At 35.6% G+C, this 14062-nt stretch overlaps 2 long non-coding RNA genes across 3 annotated transcripts; one reads left to right on the forward strand and one right to left on the reverse strand.

Moving 5' to 3' along the window:
• Positions 1–591: 591 nt before the first annotated feature.
• Positions 592–8882, reverse strand: LOC125488646. Its single transcript, XR_007266378.1, has 3 exons — positions 5138–8882; positions 2339–2392; positions 592–1423 (listed from the first exon to the last, which is right to left on the reverse strand). It is a non-coding gene; the product is annotated as an uncharacterized LOC125488646 (long non-coding RNA).
• LOC105386777 lies at positions 4036–11737 on the forward strand. Of its 2 annotated transcripts, XR_007266377.1 has the most exons (3): positions 4051–4163; positions 4372–4511; positions 9451–11737. It is a non-coding gene; the product is annotated as an uncharacterized LOC105386777 (long non-coding RNA). The 2 variants fall into 2 exon arrangements; XR_960725.3 differs by lacking the exon at positions 9451–11737 and having other exon boundaries at positions 4036–4163; positions 4372–4401.
• The last annotated feature ends 2325 nt before the right edge of the window (positions 11738–14062 follow it).

Genomic DNA, 14062 nt, shown 5'->3' on the forward strand with positions numbered 1-14062 from the left:
TGGGCATCGTGCGTGCCGCACTAACGTGTGTGTTCGATTAGGATTTAGGTTTTAGTTTAGATGAGGTTTTCATTTCTGAATGACATTATTCTAGCTAAATACATACTCAAGTACTCTAGCTGTAGTCCTAGCTAATCCACTTAGGTACTAATATAACCACATCTACCAAAAAACCTTTCATAAATTGACTATCCGAGGGATAGGCAAATAGGCCTAGCCAAACTTGGTATATTTTTATCTGATGTTATGTTTTAATTGACCAGAATCATGTTTCTGATCAAAAAGGAAGTAGGTAGTACCTATAAGTATTTATGTTTCTTAGTTATTTCATAAAACAGAAGAAAAGCTTTTATTAGGATTTAATGAAAGATTTGAATATTCTTGGTTCTGTAACCGTAAAAATATAATGAAAAGGAGAATAGTGTGTGGTTTGTAAGGCACGTCTTCATTTATTGGAGGTAGCAGGGTAGCAGCTAGCAGGTAGCAGGTAGACCTATTACTACCTCTCTCTTGACATAGTCATCCGTTTTAATTTCAGTATGAAAGGTAAATTAAAACACAGAATTTGAGAAATATATTATGTATGTATTTAATAACGATGTAAAGTAGAATCACTGATGCACAGAACACAGCAGGCCTATAGGTTACAATTACTAGTCAAAATAATAATTTCAACCTCTTAATCAGACATCTATAACAAGTACGTAGGTCAGTAAGCATGTAGTTGTAGGTAAATCTTCTTGAATTGACGATTGTGTAGATTCTAGGCACTTTCATTCGCTAAAGTGTGAACATAGCTAATAAGAAGTATCTAGAAATCCACAAACTTGCTTCAGAAACATCCGATTTCGTAGACAGCAGATACATTTTTAAGTCGGCAGACTGGCAGCAGACACGGCTTTCCGTTTTGTGTTAAGTATAATTGAACTAACTATACGTGCAAATTGGCTTCAAACAACATGAGGTTGTAGCCGACAACATGTTTCAACGTCACTTCGGTTTCTATCGTTTCCATGTATTTCTGTAGACGCGTGTTGTCGAACATCTTATATCGCAAGTCACAAAATAAATCAAACATCAGTGTCATTGCGACGCATCGCTTTATGCAACCTCATGTGGTCCGCCACCAAATTAGCAAGTGTTTATAAATTTTATTTCTTTAAACAACCAGTGAACCTCCTAACATAATATGCCATTCCGCCGTCTCGTAAATGTATCTGCGTATGTTTCACGTTTTGCTCGCCACATTCGTTCGCTTCCTCCCATCGATGCAGTGCGTGCACCACACAAACCTCTCTAGAACCGAATTTGTCGCCTCACTTCAAACAAATTCGGATCTACAGGGTAGATGTAGGGCACTAATATTTGATGCTATAGGGCACCAAACGGAGTTCTTCTCCAAGGATTCAGACTTGGAAATAGCCTGTGGAAGGTGTAAAAATAATATGTTAAAAGCGCAGTTAGGAGTAGTGAGATAATGTTTTATATACAAAAGATTTCTGTGAAACACAAAAGAGTAACAACTTAATTCCAAGATAAAGAAAGCGCCCAAAATGAGTATGTGCCAGTGAAATTAAATTATGTAATGTCTGAACGAGTGGACTAACTTTGATGAGTGGCATATAGGTCCTAGGAAAAGATGAAATATACCTACCACGATCGTGAGCAGCAGTCGTAAATGACGCCAATCTGACGGTTTTAAACGGGCGAATTTTAATTTAAGTTACCGACAGATTGATAGCTTTTGCAATTATTATGTTATCTAAGTAGAATGGTCACATTATAATTTAGATGGATTCATAATATATTAACCCCCTTATTCATAGAGAAGTTACAGAACGTTTTAACTAATAAACTGTTTTGTCCCTCTCCGACACAGAACAATTTGTTCTTTGACAGAGAGGGACAAAACAGTTTATTAGTTAAAACGTATTGTAACTTTTCTATGAATAAGGGGGTATATTTATATTATTTTAAAAACCTCACCATTGTTATAAATTTCGCCGTTAATTTGATAGCTGTGACAATTATTATGTTATGTTCATTATCAGTTTTCACCAAAGGGATTCATCATTCATCAAGTTATGTTACCAACTGCTATGGAGACTGTTCATTTATTTAAAAAGATAGGTACACATAACATCTTGATAATTTATGACATGTATTTTTAATCAAATTTAAATTGTGTGCGACTGTGCGTGTGTGGCATAAGATCGTGGAACTTGGCGTAACATGGATATAGACTGATGATGATGAGGATTCATTTATAATTTATACGATAAAAATTATATAAATTATAAGGTTCAAAGAAAATTGCAAAAATTATACTTCTCTGTACATTTGGCCTCACTGGTGTTCAACATTTTCAATTCTGCCTGCGATCTGGGACGACCTGAAAATAAATATACAAGAATAATTAGAATAGTCTGCAAAACGTTATAATTTACTCGTAATTAGTTTAGTAATTAACGGCTTTATTTTTCCTAACTCTGACCTTGTTTTATTCATAAATGAAAAAAACACACATTACTGGAACATTACCAAAAATACCGATCAAAATTACGATGATGTCATCATAAAGCGATAGCCGTAAAGTTTCCTTTCGTTTAGGCGGTCACACGTCACACGCACAGTGACGCTGTATTGACCGTGTAAATATTGACAGTAGTGACAGTAGCGACCTGTCATGATCAATCATTGTGGCCCATTAACTCTTGACTTTATTATGTCAGATTATAGCATAATATTATCATTCAGCTTCGTATCTTTACTTTAAATGGTTTACCCATTTAAATTATTTTTTTAATAGTAAAAAAACTAGGTTAGCTTATTTGCGGTTTTTTTTTGCTTGATACGTAAATATTAGGTATATTTTTATAAAATCCACAAGGGCACCTAGAACTGTTTTTTATATGTGATATAGATTCGGGAATATTAATCAACACCGTTATACTATTCCCCGGTTGGTGAGACTAATATGAAACTGATGATATCTGCTTGAATCACCTCTGTCCTAAATATTTCATTATCTTCGAGTCATCGCAAAGAAATGACCAACTACAAACGTTTACCATTTAGATACGCACTGCTAATCAATGTTTAACACGTTATAACGTAATATAACCATGTTGAGTGTAGCTTACGATATGGCTGTTTCGTCATACATTTAAGAGAGTTTGGTAACTAACACATAGACTATGGTTTTCAATCTTTAAGAAATGGTAAACACTAAAACACTTGTCGAATTCACTTGGAAATTAAACGTACGAATCCCGAAAATCAATTTCCGCGCGCGTGTCACAAAGGCGGCGAATCCTAGTTGGCACATCACTACGTCTAGTTAGCGATTTGGGGCGCTGATTCGGCAACCTTGGAGCTGGCGGGGCCGCGGCGGCAAGTGGGTCAGCCGGCGCGCATGCGCGGGCCAGCGACGCCCCCGGCCCTACTATGAATGGCCCAGACCTCCGCGCCACCGTACTGAGACCTCCCCTACCCTCCCCCGACGCTAAAACGAACACACCCAACAGACGAAAGGCATCCGACACCACGGGTCAGCGCTTATTGGACTCCTAAATAGACGCTGCTTAGCTATTCTGGCCCGACAAATTCTGTCACCATTGTCGGGAAACGTGTAAAGAGCGGCTAGAGTCTAGGCATAATGGACGCTGGACAGGGCGAATGCTCAAGTGTTGCAAATCTGTTTGATCGTTCAACTGACGACACACGTAACTGTGTCATTGTTCAATTGGTCTTGCTTGTCGATCTAAGGACAAACATGTTTTCTCTCAAAATGTAATATTTCGCTTTATATTTTGCAGCTTCTTGACAGTAATAATAAAATATTTTTGTAAAGTCTACAAGCGAAGTTAATATATGGCAATTTATAAAAGTTATTTAGGTAGTAAATTCATAGGAATTGATAAATATAAGTAATATAAAAGTATGACATTTACGGAACCAACAAATTGTTATTCAAAATAACATGTTTATGCTGATATGCTTAAAAAAACCAGCCGCCACACAACTAATTAAAATATGAATGAAATCTCGTTAATAATATAAGTTGAAACAAAAGTATTGCGATGTCAGTCTAAATCTTAAGTTATCTCAAGTGTGTTCCGAAATGTATAAAGTGAAATATTTGGAATTGCGAGCAAATGAATGTAAGTACTTACTGAAATTACATAATTATATAGACTTGTACATATTTGATCTCAAAGCAAAGATAAGTCATGAAAACCTTAAATTCAGTATAATGAAAACCTTAAATTCAGTATAAATTTCTATTATTTATTAATTTATATTTTAAAATATAAGGTCAAGCAAGAGTTGTTAATAATACATAAGTAATTACTTACATTTATTTTTCAGATAAATATCTGGACTCCAGAATCCAAGAAAGAGAAAATAAAGAACCAATCAAAAGAAAAGATCAAATCAATCCGAAAGTTGGCAAAATAGTTCGAATATTACACAAAAGCATAAACATTTTGGAGTATAAGAAGTCTTAGGTATTTTCAAAAATCTTTGATAATATTGATAGTTCCATTGAATGTGGAAAATACATGTTTTTGCTACAGATTAGGGACATATGCTTTTTCTTGTTAGGTTAAGTCAAGGAATTTGTTAGTACAAATTTTACAACGCACCAATATCTTCGTGAGCATAAAAAGTATTTGTGTTTCTAGGTCTCGCGTTTGAGTCATTAATCTTTGCCGAACCGGTTCACGTTTTCTAGTCGTATTAATATTTACATTGACGAAGGTCAAGATGTTCAGGTTTATGGTCATTGCTGAGACTATTTTCGAAAACTATTGTAACAAAAGATAAGCTTCAAAAAATATATAGATAGTATTGAATTGTAATATAAATCAAAATGTGAATTTTATTTTTAAGATAGTTTCATTAAATGTATCTATAACTTTATAAGTTATTATTGTATAAACTAATTAAGGCTAAAACTCCATGGTTTAATTGCGACCTATTTATGGCATATATTTTCATTTTGGACCGATAGCTTCATCGCCTTATTTAATATTTATGTATGTAACTGTCGTGTAAGACAATCGCCGTGGCCTCACATAGTTATAGGAAATTGATTTAGGATAAAACATAAAAATAATTTTAAAAAACTTACATCAAAAAACAGCAATGATCCACAGGCTATCACTGATGCAGGACAAGATGAAACTGTAAAGTATACAATAAAAAAATTAAAACAAAAGAAAAAGGGAATGCTAAAAATACGTGTGTATAGGCCGAGCACTGGGAAAGAATTGATGCGTTCGGAACAGAGTGTGGTGCTGTACTATCGGTGATGAAAACTATTAGCAACCCACTAATTGTACAGCAGCCTACATCGCTGTCGGTAATTGCTCCATTTACACGTTTTGTTAGTCAGCATCATGTAATTGTTGCCTTCCCATTAACATGGTATGTGCCAAGCACGAACTGACCACGGAATTTCGGCTGCACGATGCATCCATCATGGCTTCGGAATTCAGAACCAAACCGATAAAAAAGCTTAGCTTTTGTTTGTAAATTAGGCCATTGTTGCATTTTGCCTAGTACAAAAAAAAAGTCAAATTTTAGACCTTGGCTGACTTATCCTAAAAGCCACGAAGGATCAACTGAAGCTAAAGGTAAAATGTGCAGAAGATACCTAAATAATTGATGCTAATGTATTCGGCCGAAACATTTGAAGTGTTAATATGAACGGAACTAGAAAGTTTGTTCTCGGTACTTAAGAACATTTATCAGTACTTCTTTGTTAAAAGCCGTTATTTGTCTATCGTATTCTGCTATTCTTTGTATACCGTGGTGGATTGTGCAAAGGGCTTAAATTATATCTTTTCGTTATTTTGATATTCAAGTGAAAAAATATATGTTTATGATGTTTTATGTACATATGTATTTGCATAACTGTGGTGTAGTGGTGGAAGCTTCACTTCAAGACCTAGAGGTCCTGTTGTTGGTCCCGGAATTTGTGCAACTTAATTATTGTAGCTCAGTTTGAAGAGGTATAAGTTTTTCATAGGTACCTAATTTGTTTAAATTAGTATTAACACATTTTTAATGACTCAAATATATTATAATAAATGTACTCACATGTCATAGAATTTTTCGCCATAGATGGTCCATAGGAAGACCCGCCCAACCTGTCTCCATCTGAAATAAAATGGAAAGAGTCTGTTACAGCTGAGATTCTACGATCAATACACTCAAGGAAGAAAAATGTGGTGAGGAAGCTCTCATCGATGGAAATTGACCTTGTTCCTCGTTAGCTTGATACGCGCCAAACTGGCGTTGACTTGACAGTCCCGCCAAATATGGCGGCTCCTCGTGTGGGAAGCGGAAACATACGAATTAGCACGAGTCGGAACAATGTGCGCCGGCCTCAAGCGAAAAAGAGACGGAAGATGTATCCTGCTACACAGCTAACGGGAAAGAGACAAAGCATACAAAACACAACGGGAGTGACGGAATAGGAATCTCGTCTGGTACAAACGGTTTTTTAGGGTGGAGCTGTCTGGACTTGGCTACCTTGCACATGGCAACTAAAAGGGATCAAACCGGGACCAAAATTGGGAATAATAAATTGAACGAATTTTTGGCCACATTGTTTCGAAGCCGCTTGACCAGGACTCGGGATAAACAAAGTAAAAATAATTTGATGTAGAAGACACCCTAAATATGACAGATGGTATCGAATTTAATTGAACCACCAAAGGGTTATGTTTAGCGATACCCTCTGTGTGTATAAAATTAAAAAAATATATACAAGATGAGTTATTAATCTCCTACTTTTCATCCAAAAAAATAAGTGAACAATAGTGGACGATTACAGGCTGGTAATAATGATGAATCGGAATCTTGATATATGCTTCCAACATGTCAGAAGTAGTCACACTGATTCCATGTGGAAAAATTTTGCTGAACGACTGTGCTAAACACATTTTGCGTATCATCAGTTTATTCATACTCAAGTCACCTCTTGAGGTCAATGACATGGGATTTATTGCGTGCTTCCTGTCTTTATTAAACTTTATACATTTGTATGGTTCGGTTACCTACTAAAATAAATTGTCATCCGCTTTGTTTTATATCCTCACATCTATTTTAAGGTTGTGTAGGCCGTAAAATATCAAAATTATTACCATGGTTTATTGCGCTGTTAATATCGAATTTATTCCTTCCTCGTACGTACCATACGTATATGTCGTATGATCACATGGATCAGATCATGTTTGATATAGTATTTGGATGATCTACTTGGCATATGAATTTAAATTGTGTTTTTTTTTTATATTTTATCCATGCATTACATTATCTTTTTAATTTACTACTATGATAGGTATACAAGCTGATTAATGGGTGTATTCTTGTTAGCGGAAGCTGCTATCGCCGTGTTTGTCCGCGGTATCTCATTCTATCTCCAGATTACCTTGTTTGTCATCCATTTAACAGGTAGCTGTGAGATAAAGCTTTATTTTATTAACAAGATATCTCGGATTATCTTCCAGCATGCCTTGTTATAAATAGATTAAGTATTACTTAACTACTCTCAAATTTAACGTAGCTATAAACAATTGAACATATTAAAATTTAGTTTTTTCTAAACAGTAGTCTACAAATTTGCTCTACATCTCTACAATACCAATGTAGGTATATTAACATTTGAAAATTGATAGCCAACAAGTGGAAACACCGTGTCCCATTAATGTGTTTTAAACACGAAAACGCAGAAAAACTAACTATTAAGTAAAGTTTTAATATATTATACCCGTGACGTTATAAAGGGGAAGCTCCATGCAAAATATGGTGATTTTAAAAACTGTTGCGTGCGCCCAGAACGTTAAAAGAACATCCTGTTTCCTTTTAAAAACCCGAAAGGTGTTTTCTTTTAGGTATTCTAGGTATCCTAGGAGGTAGAAATTTAAATAGGTAATTACAGAGTAAGGGCGTGGTTCACGTCACTAGAGTTTGAATTATTGCAGGTAATAATGGCGAACCATAATATGCAGTCGGGAAAAGCATTCCTGTGCATAATTAAAATTAATATTTGCAACACCCAGACAATGAATTGAAGCGAGAGTAGCTTACAAATTTATTGTGTTGAATATACCTATATATAAGGTAGGTACATAGTAATTTACGAAAATACCTCTTAATTTTTTGCCGTAGGTATTATCAAAATCTTAAGATCCTTATGTCTTGTAATTTTAAAACGTTTAATAAATTTAAGAGTTATTAAGTTTTCTCCACGTGCCGTGGCTGAAGCTTGATGGAACCCTTCCTTATTAAGTCTACTATCAACACGGAAGACCTGATAAAAACCGATAACTCAGCAAGCAGCCTACCTTATTGTCGAGAGATCTTTACCGAGGGGTGAGGGTACTAAGAGCCTCTGATATCAGACATTAGCATGCATAAAGTAGAAATCAGGTATTATATTATATTAGTAAGGGGGCGGGGGCGGATGCCACGCATGCGCGGCAGCGGCCGCGGTATCGACGGGCGGGCCCGGCCCCGCGCAGCCCCATACCCCGATAATGTAAATAATACAATAAAAATAATACAATCCCACTCAATTTGAATGTTTCTTGATCGACTCGAGCCGTGATTGAGACGTTCGAGTTGAATCTACAGATTTCTGCGACCTCACATGTACGGAAATTGGGGTATTGATTGAAGCCGTGAATAGGATTTCGGGAATTCCTTTTTAAGACTAGGAGGCTTAAACGTTGAGGAGCGATACTCCCTTTTACTCAGGGAGGGAATTTCGCTAATTTGTTTCTCGCTACATTTTGTCGACAATGACGCGAATAAGATTTTAATATATAATTGAATTGTTTCATTCATGAATTCATGGATTACAGTAATGATTGTCATTTATTGACTAATTTATATTAGTCAATAAAGCTTTGCCCTCAAAGCCAATATTTTAATGTACTTAAATACAAATTTAGTTGAAGAATTTTAGGAATAAATACATTGAATATACATAAGTACTTACATAAGTATATTATAAGGTTCTTAATATTAAGTATATTTCCGTATGTAACATCAGTGGATAAAAAATCTAACTAAAACTGCAAAAGCAAAAAAAAATAGGTGAAACGATTCAACAGAGCATCATCAGGCGCTACAAGTTACAACTCAAACAAAAAGTCTGTCTACCGCTCCGGAGGGAACACGAAAACTTTCGACTCCGGCATATATACCAATATTAGTAACTCCTAGTAAGCGACAAATTTCGACGAGAAACATCTTTATAAAATAAGTTGCATTTTTTTTATACTCCAGTTTTTTTTTTGAAGAAAAGGTAAAGCTAGTAAAATTTCATAGGTACTCGAAGATCATCCAACGTCGACTGGGTTTAAAGTCTTGTTTAAATTCACTCGTCCCGGCAAAACATTCATACACCAGACACAATATATATTGTTACAGATTTTGAGGGAGACAATTGATTTTATAAATCTGGTATCCCGGGATGTGACAAGTAAAACTAAAATCATTTTAATTTAAGAACCTGCCATCCTCCACCTAGTGCCTCTGCTCTGGATATGCTGTAACTATCATCTGTTAAGATGCTGTGGCCACTGATTGATTGAAACAAATAACCCAACAACGCACCGCAACGAATTCAGAAGCTCAGATTACTAAAAAAAGTGTCAAGCACAAAATATGCCAAAGTCTACAGTCACAGTGGTTACAAAACTTCGCTAAATACATTCTGTCGGCTCCCTGCTCTCGGATAGAAGGGGCGGGCGGGGCCCATTCTTGTAACAAACTGTAACAAGTTACAGTTCAATAAGGATGTAGCGACCTTGGAATATGAAAAATGTTTCGACAGAGACCTGGAACAAAAGCTTTAGACATTCAAACAAAACTCGGTTTACGACAAGAATGTGCCTTTTATACCTACAAAGGAACCATTAAGTCAGCAACCATTTCCAAAGTTCACAATGATACCCATACCAATCGATAAATTCCAATAAAGTATACCTACGTGGTTATTGGCTCGTATTATTGACTTTTCCATTTCATAAACGCAAAGCTACCACGCAACACTCTACGTCACTAATTAACACAATTAGAGCCTATAAATTAATGAGTAATTACACCGGAAATGGAAACACTTCACCAGCCGGCACATGTCACGAACTCGACGAGTGAACTGGCTGAAGAAAGAAGATTTTGATCCAAGGAAGTTTGAATTTAAAAGAAAAAGAAGAGAAATTCAAAAAGAGAACTCCCACTTACCTCGGGCGTCGCAGGGCGGGCGTGTGCGCGCGGCGGCGGCGCGGCAGTGAGCCGGCCACGACCGACCCTCCGCGACTCTACGCAGATTTGCCTACACCCCCGCACCCCCCGCGCCCCCCGCCCGGGCCTGCATCACACCTACATTCTTTAAAATATTTACTCTAATAAGCGACTACTACTAGGCTTGATTTGTGGACCTAGCGGCTAAACCAGCAAACCTTAAAACACAGTTTTTATCTATGAAATTAGGCTATCCAAATTGACTCAGATATTAAGATCGATCATGATAACACCAACGTCTGAAGGCCCTAGTTTAAACAGATTATGGTGGAAGTTATAGCCACTAGACTCTAGTATGTAACAGTTTTTAACGTTACGTAAGTAAAACAAACATAATGAAATGCATACAAACGTATTGTCACATTTTGTAGAACCGTTAAGGCGGCGCGTCGCTTTTCGTGACGCAACCGGAATCAGCATCGGTCGTAAGGTCGCGCCCACATCAGCTTAGCCGACGACCGGTTTCGGAATTTCGGTAACTGTGCAGATTTTTGGACTCATTCTTATTTCTATTTATAGGACGGTTACAAGCGCTTACTAGCTGGGATAGAATTAAAGCTTATTTTTCAAAAGCTCTTCTCTTAAATGTAACAATATAAAATTATCATCGCGCTTATAGTTCAAATATCAATATCCAAAGATTGTTTGTTGAGGCGTAACTGATCATTGAAGTAAAGCAACACAATGTCATGCATGGCACGGTTACTGTGTTTTCTGGACGCTTTCGTGCCTCGGACGTCACGTTAAGCCGTGGGTCCTGGTTGCTGTTTCGGCAGCAGTCGTAAAGCCTAGTCAGAGGTCTTCGGGCAGCTTGAAAACATCTGACAGTCGGGTTGACCACTTACCCGACTACTCTCTCAGTACAAGATTGCTTGAGAGAGAGGAATTGAGAAGGTGGCATGCTCCCGATGAATTTTATGCATCTACATAATACCGTCTGGAACGATTAACTTTCCTATACAGAAGGTTTGAAGTAAATTTTTGAGTGTATGTTTCTTTCCAAAAGTTTTTAATTTTCATGAGTTGAACATGTTTTTTTAAGTTTTCGTGAGCATTAAATTTTACAACCTGTGTAGACGCAGCCTTAGAACACGCATGACGCGTCCTGTACTGACGAATGTCCAACTACAGAGCCGCCATATGGCTCTTTGTACCACGTACACTTCCCCGATATTAAATATTTAATTCTTATTTGAAAACTCCATGCTCGATGAAGCGTTTTCCATTAAAACATATGCTATCAATTCTATCGTTTCCTGGAATATTCAATTAATACCATGAGTAGTTTGTAAAAATTGACGTTCATCAGAAAAAAAAATATATTTATACGATGAATAAAAATATTTGACTTTGACTTTTTTAAAATTATGAATCCTTTATAGGTTTCGTAGAATAAAGGTTCCTAAGCCACTTTTCTTCCGAACCTATATATATATCGTTAACAACTAGGGCAGAGAGATATGTACTGAATATTAAGTTGGACATGACATGATGTATATATGATGTGATATATGATGTCATATTATATGAGGCAATATTTTTTTTAACAGATACGCCTACAGCCCTTAGGTATGAATATATGTACTTTACCTAGGTATGAAATTTAATATGTATCCCTTGAATTAAGTATATGCTAAGGAATTTCGAATTGTGTTTTTTGCTATGTAAAATCAATGCTTTTCTTTGTGTTGTCTTTATTTTTTTTAAATACCTAGAACTAATTCTGATAAAATAATATTATAAGCATCCTAAACTGTGGCAAGACAATTGATTTATTTACCTCGAGTATTAATTAGATACACGACTATTTCTCAGTAATAGGGTATTATAGCCGTGAGTCGTATCTAGATCTTCTTGATCTATAGTCTAGACATGACGTAGGCTAGCATTTGTCCGTGGGAGCTATAAACACCAGTCCACAGTGTTATTGACTAATCTGTGACGCTATTATGACTGTTCTGCTCTAGAATGCTGAGGAATGTAGAGAATTTTGAAGCGACATCGCCTGGCCTTATTATATTAGATTAATATTTTTTGTTATGTGCAAATATTTGTAGGTACATTGAATCAGATGGATCGTAGTCTGAACAATATGGTGATGTTTTAGTAAATTGAATCTTACTAAACGCTAAACGTTATAAATGTGGATCGACCAATTCCGTTGAATTTTGTCGTTTTCTTGTATATATTTTAGATCTTGGAGAGAACCATACGGCCAACTTTTTGAGCTTGGAATCTCAAAGTAAAAAACATGTAAAATTTTCCAAAAAATCGCATTTAAAAACTATCAAAAAATATATGCGAATAAAATTGGTGGAACAGTTCCTAAGCCGTCAGTGATCGAGTAGAGAGCCCCACGTCAATCGGGCCGGATTACTGCACTCGGACGCTTAGCCAATCGCGGGCCTGCTCCCCCCGTCCTATTGGTGAATTTGAAAAAGGAATTCCAATTTAATCCCTCACCCTTCACGACGCGACAGCTGACGGGCTCATGGCGGCCGTTGAGTCGAGTTAAAGTTTTTTTTAGTGTCCAAACGTTTTGCAGACCCGGGCATATTTTTTAATAATATTTTAAATTTTCATACATACTTAAGTCATAAATGGATAGAATTGATATTAGATAGTATCAATTCTGAAGATACCAATTTAAATATTTAAATTTTCATGTGCGACAAAAACATGAAAAAAATGCGATTTTGCAAAGTAGGTACTATTTTTATTATTGTCGGTTAAATACAAATAAAAAATAAAATACCTACCAACGCATAATCATTTTTTAACAGATTTTTGTTTAAGCAAAGATCTAAAATCAATAAAACAACCGCTTAAATAGTTAGTATGGATCCATTTCCGTTTTCACGACTTCATAGATGGATTATAGTTGTTCTTTTCGATAAATACTTACCTAATAAAATTATAGCTCCGAAGCCAAGGGATAATGTGTTAAAATATAATCTCTTCAACTAATTTAAATATAATTAACTATACAAAAACTATTAATAATGTAGCCAGTAACCAAGCGGTTAATAATGGGAGAGCATGAGTCAGCACTTTCGCTGTTTCCACACGTTGTTGATCATGAGACCAACGGATTTTGCCAAAAACATCTGTTCAGCTATTATTTTTTATTTTTTAAAATTAATTAATTATACTTTCAGTACGCTCCTAGATGATGTTTATAGCTTCCATACTAAGATATTGTGAATAGAGTAGAGGGCGGGTGTTTAGTACTTACTTACATATAGTGATAAAAAAACTAGTTATTAGTTAAATAAAATATTTCGACTGTGCATTTATCTCAATAAAAAAAGTACCTATTATATAGGCACTTAAATCAAAAATATGACTGCAAACTGAACTAAAAGATAAAATTTTACAAATTCAAAGTATTCGCCTCAAACAGTTTTTAATGGAAAATAAATAAATTATATTCTAGATTCTAGACGCCAGGTATGTAAATAAACAAATTTTAATTTAATTAAAAAAAGTATTAAAAAAAATAAACGAAAACATTTAGGTATTTTACCTAGCAGTTTTGGGAAAAACATTTTAAACAGAAGTATTTTTTGATTAGCAAGTTAACCCTCAAATAATTTGTCAAATAGCGATACCTACTTCAAATTGAGGGAAAAAATTACTGAAAACTAGGCGTCCGTCATTAAATCCATATTTTTAAGGCCATATAAAAAATTATCACGTGAGTACAAATGTGGAACGAAAAGCGGGTGACTCGTTT

Source organism: Plutella xylostella, chromosome 6, assembly GCF_932276165.1.
Source record: "Plutella xylostella chromosome 6, ilPluXylo3.1, whole genome shotgun sequence".
Taxonomy (NCBI): Eukaryota; Metazoa; Arthropoda; class Insecta; order Lepidoptera; family Plutellidae; genus Plutella; species Plutella xylostella.